The sequence below is a fragment of the Henckelia pumila genome, chromosome 2 (assembly GCF_033568475.1).
Source record: "Henckelia pumila isolate YLH828 chromosome 2, ASM3356847v2, whole genome shotgun sequence".
NCBI classification, from domain to species: Eukaryota; Viridiplantae; Streptophyta; class Magnoliopsida; order Lamiales; family Gesneriaceae; genus Henckelia; species Henckelia pumila.
Genome location: NC_133121.1, coordinates 152,580,998 through 152,595,519, shown reverse-complemented (window position 1 = coordinate 152,595,519; position 14,522 = coordinate 152,580,998).

Genomic DNA, 14,522 nt, shown 5'->3' with positions numbered 1-14,522 from the left:
CAGTGGATAATGGTGACCTGATACTAGTACATGTGTCCAACCATAAAAGTGACCTGACACAAGACTTACGTATCCAACCATCTACAAACTCGTAGGGTGAGCACCCTACTATAGGATACCTCTAAGATAAAGGCTCAATATGCTCATGTATGCAACATACCGTCATGAAATGCTGTATATAAAGGCATATAAAACATGCAATCACATAATCCATGCAAACACATAATACATGCATACTCAATCTAGATATCTCGAATAATACTTTCGTACCTTACTAAGGCAGATCCTAGAAGCTTCCCCTCTAGGTCCAAGCCTACCATGCAGCAATACAACATAAATAACCATGCATTACCTAGCATGTCAAACATCATCTACCAGGCTCTAAAAGCCTTAATTAAACTATAGCCTACTCCCTATTTACTATAGGGAACCAAAGCCATACCTTCGTCCGTCGTCAGCCCGCTGATGACGCATGCCCCAGAGCCTGGGCATAGACTAGCTACGACCCCTGGACGCCTCGCCAGAGCTCCGCCGCCTGGCTGCTACTGCGGGCACTGTCCACTAAATAAAAAAACTACTACCTACTCCAACTCTTAAAATAAGAGTGCCCAAAAGCTCGTAAAACTAACTAACATAGGCCAAGGAGAGGATTTTGCACTTCAAAAATGAGGGGTTCGGACCCTTATTTATAGGCGGAGTTCGGACGGTCCGAATTGGGTTCGGACGGTCCAAACTGCCACTTGTCCGAGCCATTTTGACACCTGGTCTCTGCTGAGTTCGGACGGCCCGAACTGAGTTCGGAGGACCCGAAGTGGTTCGGAGGGCCCAAACTGGTCCGTATGCTCCGAACTGTTTTGGTCCTTTTGAACTCATTTTTGGACCCCCAGGACCTACCCTACTATTTTCGGACGTTTCGGATCTGATTTTCCACTTATTTTCACCAAATAAGGACTCCTTAAACATGTTTTGACACTTTTCAAATTATATGTCATTTACTAACATGTTTAAAATCACTTAATCTTGTAAAATGAAACCGGGCTACTACAGGAATACTGGTAAAACAGTTGCATTGACAATCTGTTAACCTTCAAAGAATTGATTTCAGTAACTAGGCCTTTTAATTCCTTTTCATCTGATTCTTGCTTATCTGTAAGCTCTTTTATTTGAAGAATATAGATTTTCCACATGAGCATTATAAAGAAAAGTAATTAGTTATCTTGATATTGATACATACTTTTATTTGACGGCTCTTATATTCTTCTAAAATGTTGTGATTAAGGAAAATAATTGAATTGGCTTGAGATATAGTATCTTGAATAGTAGTATGCATCTGCTAGAAGTATTTCCCAATAAGCATTAACAAACTAACTTCATAAATGAAGCACGCAATGCCAACAATGAAGATTGGTTATAGTTGCTAATTAATCTCCAGCAATTAAGAAATAAATTTTCACTCATTTAAGAAAAATACCTCCCATCTACGCAGAAATTAAAAAAAAAGACTATTGTTTTTATTAAAACTATGGATGGCAACGGGGCGGGTCTGGAGCGGGTTTGGCTAAACCCAGGACCCGCCCCACCTCGGTTCGATTGGACCCTCCATAAATTAAATAATTTTAAATTTATTAAAATAAAAAATAAAAAAGTTTAAAAATTAACAAATATTATTAAATTTAATTCCAAATATAGATTTATAATATTTAAGACAAAAAATAAATTATTCTCATAAGTTTAAATTTATTAACTTGTAATTAATTAATATTTATTAGCTAAAAAATATTATAATGATTTATTTTTATACTAAACATATCATAATAAAATAAATTCATTTCAATCCAATAATATTACACATTCAAATTATGGATAAAATATTAATTATTTAGTATAATAATATATTATTAATATTACATATATATTATATATATATTTTTATATATACATGAATATTTTAAATATATATATAATACTTTGGCGGGGCGGGTTTGGCCAAACCCGAGACCCGCCCCGGACCCGCTTGTGGATTCGCTTTGGTGGGTCTAGACCCTCCTCGTCGGGGCGGGTTTGATGCTAAACCCGCCCCATTGCAATCCCTAATTAAAATTGAGAAAATTCTTCAATATCATCAAAATTCTGATGTCATTGCATTCACTCGTCCAGAACATACATTTCACGTAGAAAGTTTGAAAAATTGGCCAATTTAATTCTTTATAGAGAGCAGTTCTCAGTCCTAAGATATTTAACATATTGGATATTACGATTAAAAGTGACTGAAACAAGTTTACCATCTTTCACCAAATCATATGTTAAATATTAATCTATAATACACGAAAGAACATATACATGCACCCGTGCCAATCCCAAAGGCAAAAAGATTGCACAAAAACAAATATAATGTCTCGGAGAATAGTTCATACATCTTTTAAAGTGAGAATAATCTCATTCATGATAAGGAAAGCCTTTGAATTCCCTTCATCCAATTTTCTCTGCACAGAAGAAGATCACTTATTTATATTCAAATAAAACACAAAATAGTAAGAAAATTAAAGTTCTAGAAGCTGACAATTACTCTTAAGTTTTAACAAAACCAGGTTCATATTAAAATGAGTGGGAAGGTAGCTAATAAACCAATTACATATATTAAAAACAAAATCATATCAACAAACATATATCTTAAAAAATTGTGTTTTGTATGCACAGAATGCAGGCCTACCATTATAGCCTGAATCAATAAGGTCTGAAAACAGGCAAAACAACTTTTAAGCAATTCAATGTTTGTTGAAGACTTCACCCCAGACAATTACAACATGCATCCATGTTCGGGTTCATCTGTACAAAACAAGTAACGAGTATATACTTGTCCTTTTGTCTCCAAAATCCTTTAGGTTAGAGCTAGTGTTTGTATAAGAGAAGCCAACACCAGCTAGTGACTCAAGAAACAGAATATTTGCCACTGTCAGCATAAAAATTTCACAAAACATGCATGTAAATATGAGTTTGAGAAGAATTTCTGATTGTTCTTATCAGTATAAGATTATTATAAGCTTTTATCAGTATACATAACAAGCTTGAAACATTAAGCTTTTCCAAGTGATATGTCTTCAATCAAAAGTGCCAAAATTTAATATCTGTTTACGCTGTTTGTACCTATGTTCCAAACATATTCGTTCAAATAGAGAGATGAACCAGTTTTGTTAATTCGAAACGGTCCTAACTCCTCAGATGTTCCATATGCTAGAATTACCAAAACCAAATCACCAAAAAATAGGAATTACACAAACAATCAGGCCCCTGAAGAACTAAAAAAATTAACTGAATAAATGAAAAACCACAAATCGAATCAAAATATCAAGTACCTCAAGCCCTAAACTGCAAAGTGATCGACATCCACCGACTATAACACAAGCAACAATCCCTGGAGGCGATGAAATTTCTCAGATTTACACATGGAGAGAAACAATACGGGATTAAGTAATAGGGCACATGGATTTGAAAGATCAAAAATTCATACGAACCGGTGAAACTACTCGATTCGAAAGTGAGAGCATCCGGTCGGAGGATTCGATAGCTGTGGAAACCATATCCGAACCTTCAATATCTTCAGAAACTCTGATGCATCATATATCCATACATGCTTGAATGTGTATATGCTGGGAGCAAGCTGGAACGAAACAAAGAAAGGAGGGAGACGAATGAGGAAGCCCTAAATATATTTGCACTTGGAGAGATTGAGAGAGGGGGAGACGACTCTGGACTATAAGTTAATCAAGAAAAATAACCTATTACTTCACCTTGTACAAATTAAAAAAATTATTTTCAACTTTTTACTTCATCAAATTATATTTGATGAAGTAAAAAGTAACTTAAAAATCTAAGTGAAGCCCGTTTTTTTAATTGATGAAGTCTAAAATTCATTTTACTTCGTTAATTTTATAACCGCAGTAAATAACTACGTATTACTTCGGCAATATTGATCACCGAAGTAAAAAATAGCGAAGTAATATGCCGAAATTCTACTAGTGTAAATTGAACATTGTTGTTGATCGTGCTACTGGTTGTGTGATCCTACCTAATGCATTTAAGTAGAAAGAAACGAGTGCAAGTTCAGAGGAACTAAAGCTGAACGAGCATGTTGAAGGAGAAGTTAGTGAAATATGCACTGGTCTAAATTTACAGAAAGAGGAACCACACACTCCAACAAAAGTGGTACTATAAAAACCATATCGTGAGATGACCAAGCACATCAGACCATTGTACATAAATGCACATGTTAATGGTCAACATATTTCGAGAATGTTAATTGACAATGGTTCCGCAGTGAACATTCTGCCTCTTATGGTGTTCATGAACTTGGCCAGAGAGGAGGATATAATACCAACAGAAGTCTTAGGCTCTGCATTCACTGGTGAAGCCACCAAAACCGTTGGAGGGTGGTGGACAGTAAGTCTCATATTTCAATATTTTTTATGATTAACTCTTATGTTCATTCACTGGATTTGTTAGGCCACATGAATATCATTGTATATCATCATCAATGCACAAGTTCCTACATGATCGACCATTTTGTTGGAGTGTACATTGATGACATTATGTTAATATCCAAAAAGGGAATAAAATCATGCGGATCATCTGATAAGAAATTTTGAGAGGTTGAGGAATCATACACTCAAATTAAACCCATTAAAGTGTGCATTTGGGGTAATAACATAAAATCTTCCTAAGTTTCTTGGTGCACCAGAATGATGTTTAGGTGGACCATAATAAATATAAAGCAATGCTTGTGGAAAAACTCCCAGGAAAAAAAGGTTGCAGCGGTTCCTCGGTCAGGTCAACTGTTTGAAAAGCTTCATTTCTAACCTGGCAGGAAAAAACTCAAGAGTTTCCATGGCTGCTGAAGCTAAGGGATGCAAAGGAGTTTGTATGGGGACCTTGTTGGAACAAAATTGTAATGAGCTTAAGGAGCATGCTATATATTATCTAAGTCATACACTCAATGATGGGGATAGTAAATACTCTACTATTGAAAAGCTTTGTCTTTTCTAGTCTTATATTGTCTTGTTCCATGCACGTACTAAATTGAGACACTATTTAATTCAATCAAAAGTGCATGTGATATCGAAAATCGATTTGATTTATGCTCAGTAGGCCAGTTCTTTCAGGTATAATATGAAAGTGATCTTTAGCTTTGACAAAGTTCACTTTGATATATTATCCTAAAAAGTCTATGAATAGGCAGGCCATCATGAAGTTTTTAGCTAACCATCTAGGTATATAAGAGAACCATCAGTGCACCAGTCTATCATGAGCCCCATATTTTACAGTCGCTTCACAGTTGGATGATGACTTTGAGGAAATAAATTTCTAGTACGTGCCAAGATAACAAAACTAGGAAACCAATGAACTAGGCCAAATCACCTCTGAGTTGAAATTTCCCGAGGAACTTACCCACCCATTGGTGTTAATCCAAGAGAAGAACCATCCATCCACTTTCCAAATGGGACTATATGTAGAAACTTTTAATTTAAATTCTAATTTGACAGGTGATTAGAGAGAGGAGGTGAAGGAACCTTTATAGTTCCCTGAAAAAACGATTCCACATGGCTTGAAGATGCGTTGGGTTCCCCGAGCCACTGGAGACCAGGAAGCAGAACCAAAGACAGGGAGATCAGGCAAGTATCTACGAGAAATCCAACAGAAGGTACATGTTCCCAGCGTGCAAAAATAAAAAGGTGGGGAACCATGTGATGTTTGTCAGAATGCATATACTCAATTACTCAATGCTAGAATAATAGCCTTCTAGGCCATTTGCAATGTTTTGTTCAAGTTATGGCCATAATATTGCAAAATTATATCCAGGCATATTGGCCCGTTGGACCAACAGCCTGCGGGGGGCATTTGTTTGACCCAAAAATAAATTTATTTTCTAAGAGCACCCACAACCCATCCCATTAATAACATCAATAACACCCTCCATATCATCAAAAGTCTTGGGCCCCACTGTTAATAACACATCCTTCTTTCCACTCACAATCCTATTAACATTAACACTCATTATTTATGGGTCTCACATTCCACTCAAAAATATAAAATTATTTTATACTAAATTAATTCATTTTCTTTAGATTTTATAATATATTTAAATTTATAATTTTTTTTAAATTATAATATTATTTTTTAAGTTTTAATTTAATTAATTTAAAAAATAAAAAATAAAATTATTTTAATATATTTATTCAATACAACGAAATTATGAAATTCAAATGCAACAATAACTTAAAAAAACAATAATACAACGAAATTATAAATAACACATACAATATTAATTCACGGATTCAGGTTGTTGTAATTCCCCCATATATGCTTCACTAAGTCCGCGCGAAGTTGGTGATGAACTTGAGTGTCATGTAGCTCTGAATTTGTCCGAAGATAATCCTGAAAGCCTTGGTTGGAGCCTTGGATAGGTTGTGCGAGTTCATCCCCTTAATCGTTGTACCAATTTGTCACGAGACCTCTCTCATCCTCAATAATCATGTTATGCAAAATAATGCATGCTAACATTATTTGTTTTAACTTTTTCCTATACCAATAGCGAGCTGGGCCTTTGACAATCGCCCATCGAGATTGGAGCACTCCAAATACCCACTCGACATCTTTTCTTGAAGATTCATATCATTCCTTAAACAAATTTCTCTTGGGATCCTCCGGGCAAGGAAAAGCCTTAACAAAAGTAGCCCACTCGGGATATATTTCATCTGTTAGATAATAACCTTTCGTATATGTAGTACTGTTCACAGTGAAATTAACCTGCGGCGCATTTTCTTGCAAGACGTTGTTGAAGATTGGAGATTCATATAACACATTGATATCGCTACGTGAACCGGGGACCCCAAAGAAGGCATGCCAAATCCACAAGTCATGAGACGCGACTGCCTCAAGCACAATTGTTGGTGACCCATGTCCCCTTGTAAATTAACTTTCCAAGCAACCTGACAATTTTTCCATTTCCAATGCATACAATCAAGGCTACCCAACATGCCAGGGAAGTCGTGTCTGTCATCATGCATTTGAAGAAGACGTTGCACATCATCAGCATTTGGTCTTCTTAAGTACCTATCACCAAATATTTCAACCAAGTATTCGCAAAACTTGAAAAGACACTGATGGCAGTGGATTCACCCATACGTAAGTACTCGTCAAGATGATCGACAGGGACTCCGTAAGCCAGTTGACGAATCGCAGCGGTGCATTTTTGTAGTGGTGACAACCCTTTTCTTTGCACAGCATCGTCCCTCTGTTGAAAAAACGTCGAATGATTCTCTAAGGTAGTCACTATGCAGAGGAATAACTCTCTTCGCATTCGAAACCGTCTTCGAAATATTTCATCGTGATACACCGGATTTGTAGAGAAATAATCATTGTCGAGCCTCTCATGACCGGCTTCACGATTTATTTGGATGAACCTCCTTATTATGCGTGTTTCTCTCTTCTGATATGCTTCCATAAATTGTTGGTGTTGTTGAAGTACAATTAACATCAGTTTTTCTAACGGATCATCATCTTGCTTATCTATTTGAATATGTACTTCTTCTTCGCTAGTCGAGCTGGAACTTGAGCTAGAGCTGTCTGTAGAATGATACATGTTCGGAGGAAATATGTTGTTGTATATGTGTTTGTGAAAGGTATCTTAGTGAAATTCAAATCTCGTAGCACAATGTGTCTGTATATAAGGATATCTTGCAACTGCTAGTGTAGTAGCCCGATTCCATTTTACAAGATTAAATGATTTTAAACATGTTAGAAAATGACATATAATTTTAAAATTGTCAAAACATGTTTAAGGAGTCCTTATTTGGTTAAAAGAAGTAGAAAATCAAATCCGGAATGTCCAAAAATGGTAAGGTTGGTCCCGGGGGTCCAAAAATGAGTTTGGAAGGACCAAAAAAGTTCGGAGCTTACGGACCAGTTCGGGCCCTCCAAACCACTTCGGACCGTCCAAAATCAGCAGAGCCCAGGTGTCAAAATGGCTTGGACAAGTGGCAGTTCGGACCGTCCGAACACCGCCTATAAATAGGCCATCCGAGGGCCTCATTTCTCACACAATTTCACACTTTCTCTCTTGGTTCCAGCTTGGTTTTAGGGGTTTAGGGGTGATTCCAGCCTTCCTAGGCTTGGCCCGGAGGTTGTCCAGGCGCTCCGGGGTTGCGGCGGAGCGGTGCCCAAGTTTTGGGGCAGTCGTCATCAGCGGGCTGACGACGGACGCAGGTATAGCTCTGGCTCCTTATAGTAAATAAAGAGTATGCTATAGTCTAGTTAAGGCTTTTAGAATAAAGTGATAATGCGTGAGTACTTTGCATTGTAGTGTGGACTATAGGCTTGGACATAGTGCTAGTCTAGCTTGCCTAGTTTTTGAGGTACGGAAGTATTATTCGAGATATCCAGATTAAATATGCATGTATTATGTGTTTGCATGGATTATGTGATTGCATATTTTATATGCCTTTATATACAGCATGTCATGACTGTATGTTGCATACATAAGCATATTGAGCATGTATCCTTGCGATATCCGGTATTGGGATATTTATCCTGTCAGTAGATGGTTGAACACAGAGACACGTGTTAGGTCACCAAATATCAGTTGGACCCGAATCTCGTGTTAGGTCACTGATATTTGGTTGGACATGTGTACTTGTGTTAGGTCACCATCAGGGCTTCTGAGTATGTTGGTCACCTCCTATAGCGACGGCTCAGCGTGGCACATACCAGGACCCAAGTTTGTTCTTGATAAGATATTCTTGACCTCGTGTCTTGGTACACAGTTCACTTACATACATGCACATATAATACCATATACTCATACTCTCGTACTGAGCTTATCATGCTCACGTCCCATACTTTGTTGTATCTGGACACCCTATTCCATGGGGCAGGTCTGCGGCTGGATGAGGTGGGTGGTTCCAGGAGAGCTTAGGCGATTGATGATCAGCAAGGATATCTGTCTAGGCTTTTGTCTCTGATACATTTGGACATTCGATTTGGTTGTATCTTTATTTGGGGATTTATTTATGATTTGTCGCTGTTAATTCTGATGATTTATTATTTAAGTTAAATGCATGCTTAAGCTTATGATTAGTAGGTGATCACGGTGTTGGTCACTACAGCTAGTTTGCAACGGCTAGTTTCTAACGGCTAGTTTGCAACGGATAGTTTAATACATTCATCAACGTTTTCAAATTATATATTTTAATATATATTTTTTATTTTTATATTATTTTAATAAAAAATCCTCGAAAATTGGACACATGATCTTGTGAGATGTATTATATATTTTACCCTCTATAGCATATATAATTGATAAGTGGTTTATAGTAGTCCAATTCCTATACGTCATTTTCTTGTCTTAACCTTGATTCTAGTAGATACCTAACGTGACTTGCATTCTTAGAGAATCCACATAACTTGAGCAATCCAACAACTCCAATAATTATACCAATTTCACCATTTTCTTTCCTTTTTCGTTCTATCTTTCTTTTATCAAATCCGTTTGGCTTCGAAGATAAGATTATTTGCTTAGAACCATCTATTTATATATCTTTTAAAACTATTAATTAAACCAATATGATTTTGAAAATAAAATTTTGTTTTTTTCGAAAAAATTTATAAGTTGATTTTATTTTTCTTCATTTAGTTCAATCTAATAAGTCAAGTCGTTGGATAATTAGTAATTTAAAATTACTAGTTTGTAAAGACTATTTTTCAAAGTTGATAAAAATTTAAAATCATAGTAATCGGAACCACAATAAGTAAACATTACAAGCACTCGAAAATACAATAATTAAAAATTACAATCACTCGGAACCACAATAATTAAAAATTACAATCTCTCGGAAATATAATAATTATACATTACAATCACTCGAAAATACAATAACTAAACAATACAATCACTCCAAAATGCAATAATTAAACAATACAATCAATCGAAATGCGCAAACAGTTTAGATATTCCACCTCGACCTGATATCCTTGCACAAACATTCATGTATGACAAGTTGCTCAGTAGTTATTTGCGAGGTGTCTTTGTTCAAGATCTCGTACTCCTTCAACTTCAATCAACTTTTGCCTTAATCTCCTCAACTTCAAGTTGTCTCTGTTTCAGATTGAATTCAGACTTTTTTACATTTGTGTACTCATTAAACTTTGGAAAAATACTGTCATAGTTTACTGTCAGATCCTCCATGATCGATTTGACTTTGTCTTTTCCCTTTTTTTTTGCTGCCTTCTGACCCATTAGACGAGCATGTTCGTCATCAAGATCTATGCTCACATTTTGGTTGGAGGATGTGTTGCTTGCTCCTGAATCGAAGTTCCTCGTCTTCTTTGTGGCCACAAACTGATCATCGGATTGTGGAGTAAACATTGAACGATCCTTGACAATTCTCCACACATGCTCGAGATTAATGAAACGCCATTGTTTTCCTCGCGATATTTTTCGTATACAAATCTCAATATATCTTCGTCACTATGACCACTGCGATATGAACTGTAAATACTATTGTAATTTGCATTAAATCGATTTACCTTCTTCTGAATTGTATTGTGCCAACGAGATCGTATAACATTTTCACTTCTCTTGTTTGAACCTGGAGGACAATTTTTATTGTAATAGCCGACAACATGTCTCCAAAAAGCATCCGCCTTCTGATCGTTTCCGATTATTGGATCATCGCTGATGGTGACAAAACTTCGTGCCAAGACCTTGTCTTCAACCTTTGTCCAAGTTGAACGTTTTTTTGTACCCTCAGCATTTGAAATGGGTTTTTCTACATTGACCACCTCTATTGGGGACTCACGATAGGAAAGTTGAGTCTCCGGGACAAAAGTCGGAGTTGCAGGTTCATTCGGAATCGGAGTTGAAAATTCACACTAGTTGTGTGTGGGGTACAATAGCCTTGAATAACCGGCGGCGTGAATTTTGGATGACTGATATTTTGCCAATACTCGGCTGGAAGAGGATGATGTACACCTTGGGGCATAATTCGGATGATTCATAAAATTTTCAAATCCTTGGAAATTTTGTAAGTTTTGTGGAGGAAACTGCATATTTGGAAATTAATGTGGATATTGATGAGTTGGTGGAATTTGTGGATTTTGGAAAGCTGAATTTTCTTGCGGGTTTTGTGTAGAATTCATCCAATTTGTAAAAAATGCCCTCATATTTTCATTCATTCCGGATATAAAATAATATTGTATTGAAGAGAAGGGAGAAAATGAAGAGGAGAATTGAAGAGTGTAGAGAGATTGAATGAATTTTTGTGTCAAAATTGGTGAGTATTTATAGATGAGTATTCATACTAGCCGTTATAATTTTTTTAATTTTGTAATTTAATTAAAATTAAAAAAAATTAAAAATTAAAAAAAATTGACTGTTTAAAAATTAATCCGTTGGACTTACTTTGGATCTTTCCTACAAATAATACCGCTTAAAGATATTTAAATAATAAAAAAAACAAAAAAATAAAAAAATATATAAAAGAATTCAGGTGCAGACTTACTCGTTTATAAAAGAATTCAGGTGCAGACTTACTCGTTTCACGGCGCATGCATGCACGCGCCCCACAATTTTAAAAAAATAAAAGTGTAGGCATTCACAACTTTACTCTCTCTCTTCATGGATGGGTGTTAATAACACCCACCCACAATGCCCGATAATGCCAATGGGCATTATTTGGGCATTAATAACACCCAAATAATGCCCATTGCAGATGCCCTAAGCCCAAAAAAAGAAGGAGTTCCTCAGCCCTGTTCCCGAAGCTAAAAAGCCCAACCATGATAGCCCATCAGAAACAAAGGAAAACTATGGACCGATAGAAATGGAAATGGAAGTTAAAGATTTGGACAAATTCAAAATTGAGAAGTGGAGAGGTGGAAGAAGAATGTGGGCCATAATGGAAAGTGGAGAGTAGGTAATTACCCAAAATTGAAAGCAAAAATCCATCGGCACAAACAATTCAGAGGAGACAATCACATTCACAACAATTCCAAGCTCCAAAAGCTTTGAATTTTTCAGCAACATTTATACATATTTTCGAAGTCTTCATCATATTCTTATTATTTCCAGAATTTTCAGTGCACATGTCTAGCACTTTTTGTTGGTTCTTCGAACTATCCAGTAGCTTATATTTCTGTTTTGATGGCAAACATTTGTCATTTTCATGTTTGTAGTAGCAAAGACAATATTTTGATTGTTATTAGGACTTTTCTTCATAATTTCTTGGTTTAGAAGTTAGATTTTTCATTCTTATTTCATTTTGTCACGTGAGTGTCTGGCACGCCCGCAACACACATCCATTCGAGCCATTTTTTTGTGCAAACACCTATTAATAATGTTTTAAAATTTTAAGTGCATAAAATGTTACTTGGATCACTACAACAACTCTTCCCTACTTAAAATAATTTGTTCCTCAAAATTCGAATCACCAAACAGCTTGAGATATCGGCTAGGAATATCTGACTCGGTTCTCAAGTAGTTTCTTCACCAGTTGATTTCTCTGTAAGACTTTAACCATATTTATTTCTCTATTCCTCAACTTCCAGACTTGTCTATCAAGTATTGGACCGGAATTTCATCGTAAGACAAGTTTTGTGTCCACTGGATGGGTTCATGGAGAATCCCGTGAGATGGATTTGAGATGTATTTTCTAATCATAGAGATGTGAAACAAATTTTCAACTCCAGAAAAATTTGGTGGCAAATCATATCCGTAAGCTCGAGTTCCAATTCTGTTTAGAATCTCGAAAGGTCTAGTATACCTTGGATTAGGGGTGCAAACGAACCGAACCTGTTCGTGAGCTTTACGAGCCCGCTCGATAAATATTTGATTCGTATTCGAGCTTATCAATCTCGAGCCGAATTCGAACATGTTCGAACATTTTTTCGAGCCGAGCTCGAGCCGAAATTACTCCGTTCGATAGTTCGCGAATAGTTCGCGAGCCTTAATATTTAATTAATATAATATAATTATATAATAATATATATACATTTCAAGATTTCGAACCATAATATCCGAATAGTTCACGAATAGGTTCGAATATTTCGAACCGAACTCGAACTCGAACTTCATTTCGAGTCGAACTCGAGCCAAAATATTTGAAATTATCGAACTTCGAATCGAGCTCGAACTCGAATATACTCTTATCGAGCCGAATTCGAACCTTAAAATTTTACCATTATTCGGCTCGATTCGGTTCGTTTGCACCCCTACCTTGGACTAAGTTTTTATTTTCTTTCAAACCTCATAACCCCTTTCATAGGCTACACCTTAATAAAAATATGGTTTCCCACTTCAAACTCAAATTTTATATGCCGCTTATCGGCATAACTCTTTTGACGACTTTGTGTTGTTTTAATTCTCTCTCGAATTTTAGATACTAGACCCACATAAGAATGAGAAGTATAAAATATTTGATATGTACTACTTATATCAACAAAGTGCTTTTTTTTCATGAGCTCATCACATAAGAACACCAAAGGTAAGCGTGCTTTCTTTCCATGAGATGGCTGACCCCCTGAGAAGTTTCTCAAGATGCGTGTGAGTAAAAACATAAGCATGCCAGAAATACCTGTGTTGGTATAATGAGGATAGCCATCCCATATAGGGTGTTACATGTGGTATCAAAGTCTGATCTCTCATAATACGATGTTTTAAGGACGAACCAGGTGGAAGCAGGTGAACATGTTACACCTGAATCCAACTTCCTAGGGCAGTCCGCAATCCCCAGTGTAGTACATGGTCTATAATATGAGTGATTAATACCTGAAAGATAGAAACTGTACCAATGAATTTTAGATACTAGATACCTGAAATATGCCAACTTCCTAGGGTTGTTTGCATTCTCTCTCGCATTTAAGATACTAGACACACATCAGAATGAGAGGTGCAATAGATTTGATAGGTACTACTTATATCGACAAGGTGAATTTTCTTTTGAGGAGCTCATCACATAAGAACTTTAAAGTTAAGCGTGTTTGCATTCCCATTCCATGAGATGGCTGAACCTTGAAAAATTTCTTAGGGCGTGTGTGAGTAAGAATATAAAAACGTCAGAAAGACTTGTATTGGTAAAATGGGGATAGCCATCCCATCTAGGGCATTATAAGTGGTATCAGAGCCTGATCACTTTTAGTACGGTGTTGTTCAGGGACGAACCAAGCAAAAGATGGTGAAGAAGTGACACCTGAAGCCAACTTTCTTTGGGTATTTTAGTGATAGGTTGTATAGGAACTTGACGATCCTATTTGATCAAATACCTAGCTTAATCATAAATTGAATACAAGTGGATAAAATTTAACTTGTGATAATATTATTTTTGTCCTAAATATTTTTAATATAAATTTGAAAAATAAATTAATGATTTGTTAATTTTTAAAGTTTTTATTATATATATAAATTTAAAATTATATAAATTATGAAGGGTCCAACGAGTCCAACTTAGATTAAAACAGTTGGGTTCACGGGACGAGGT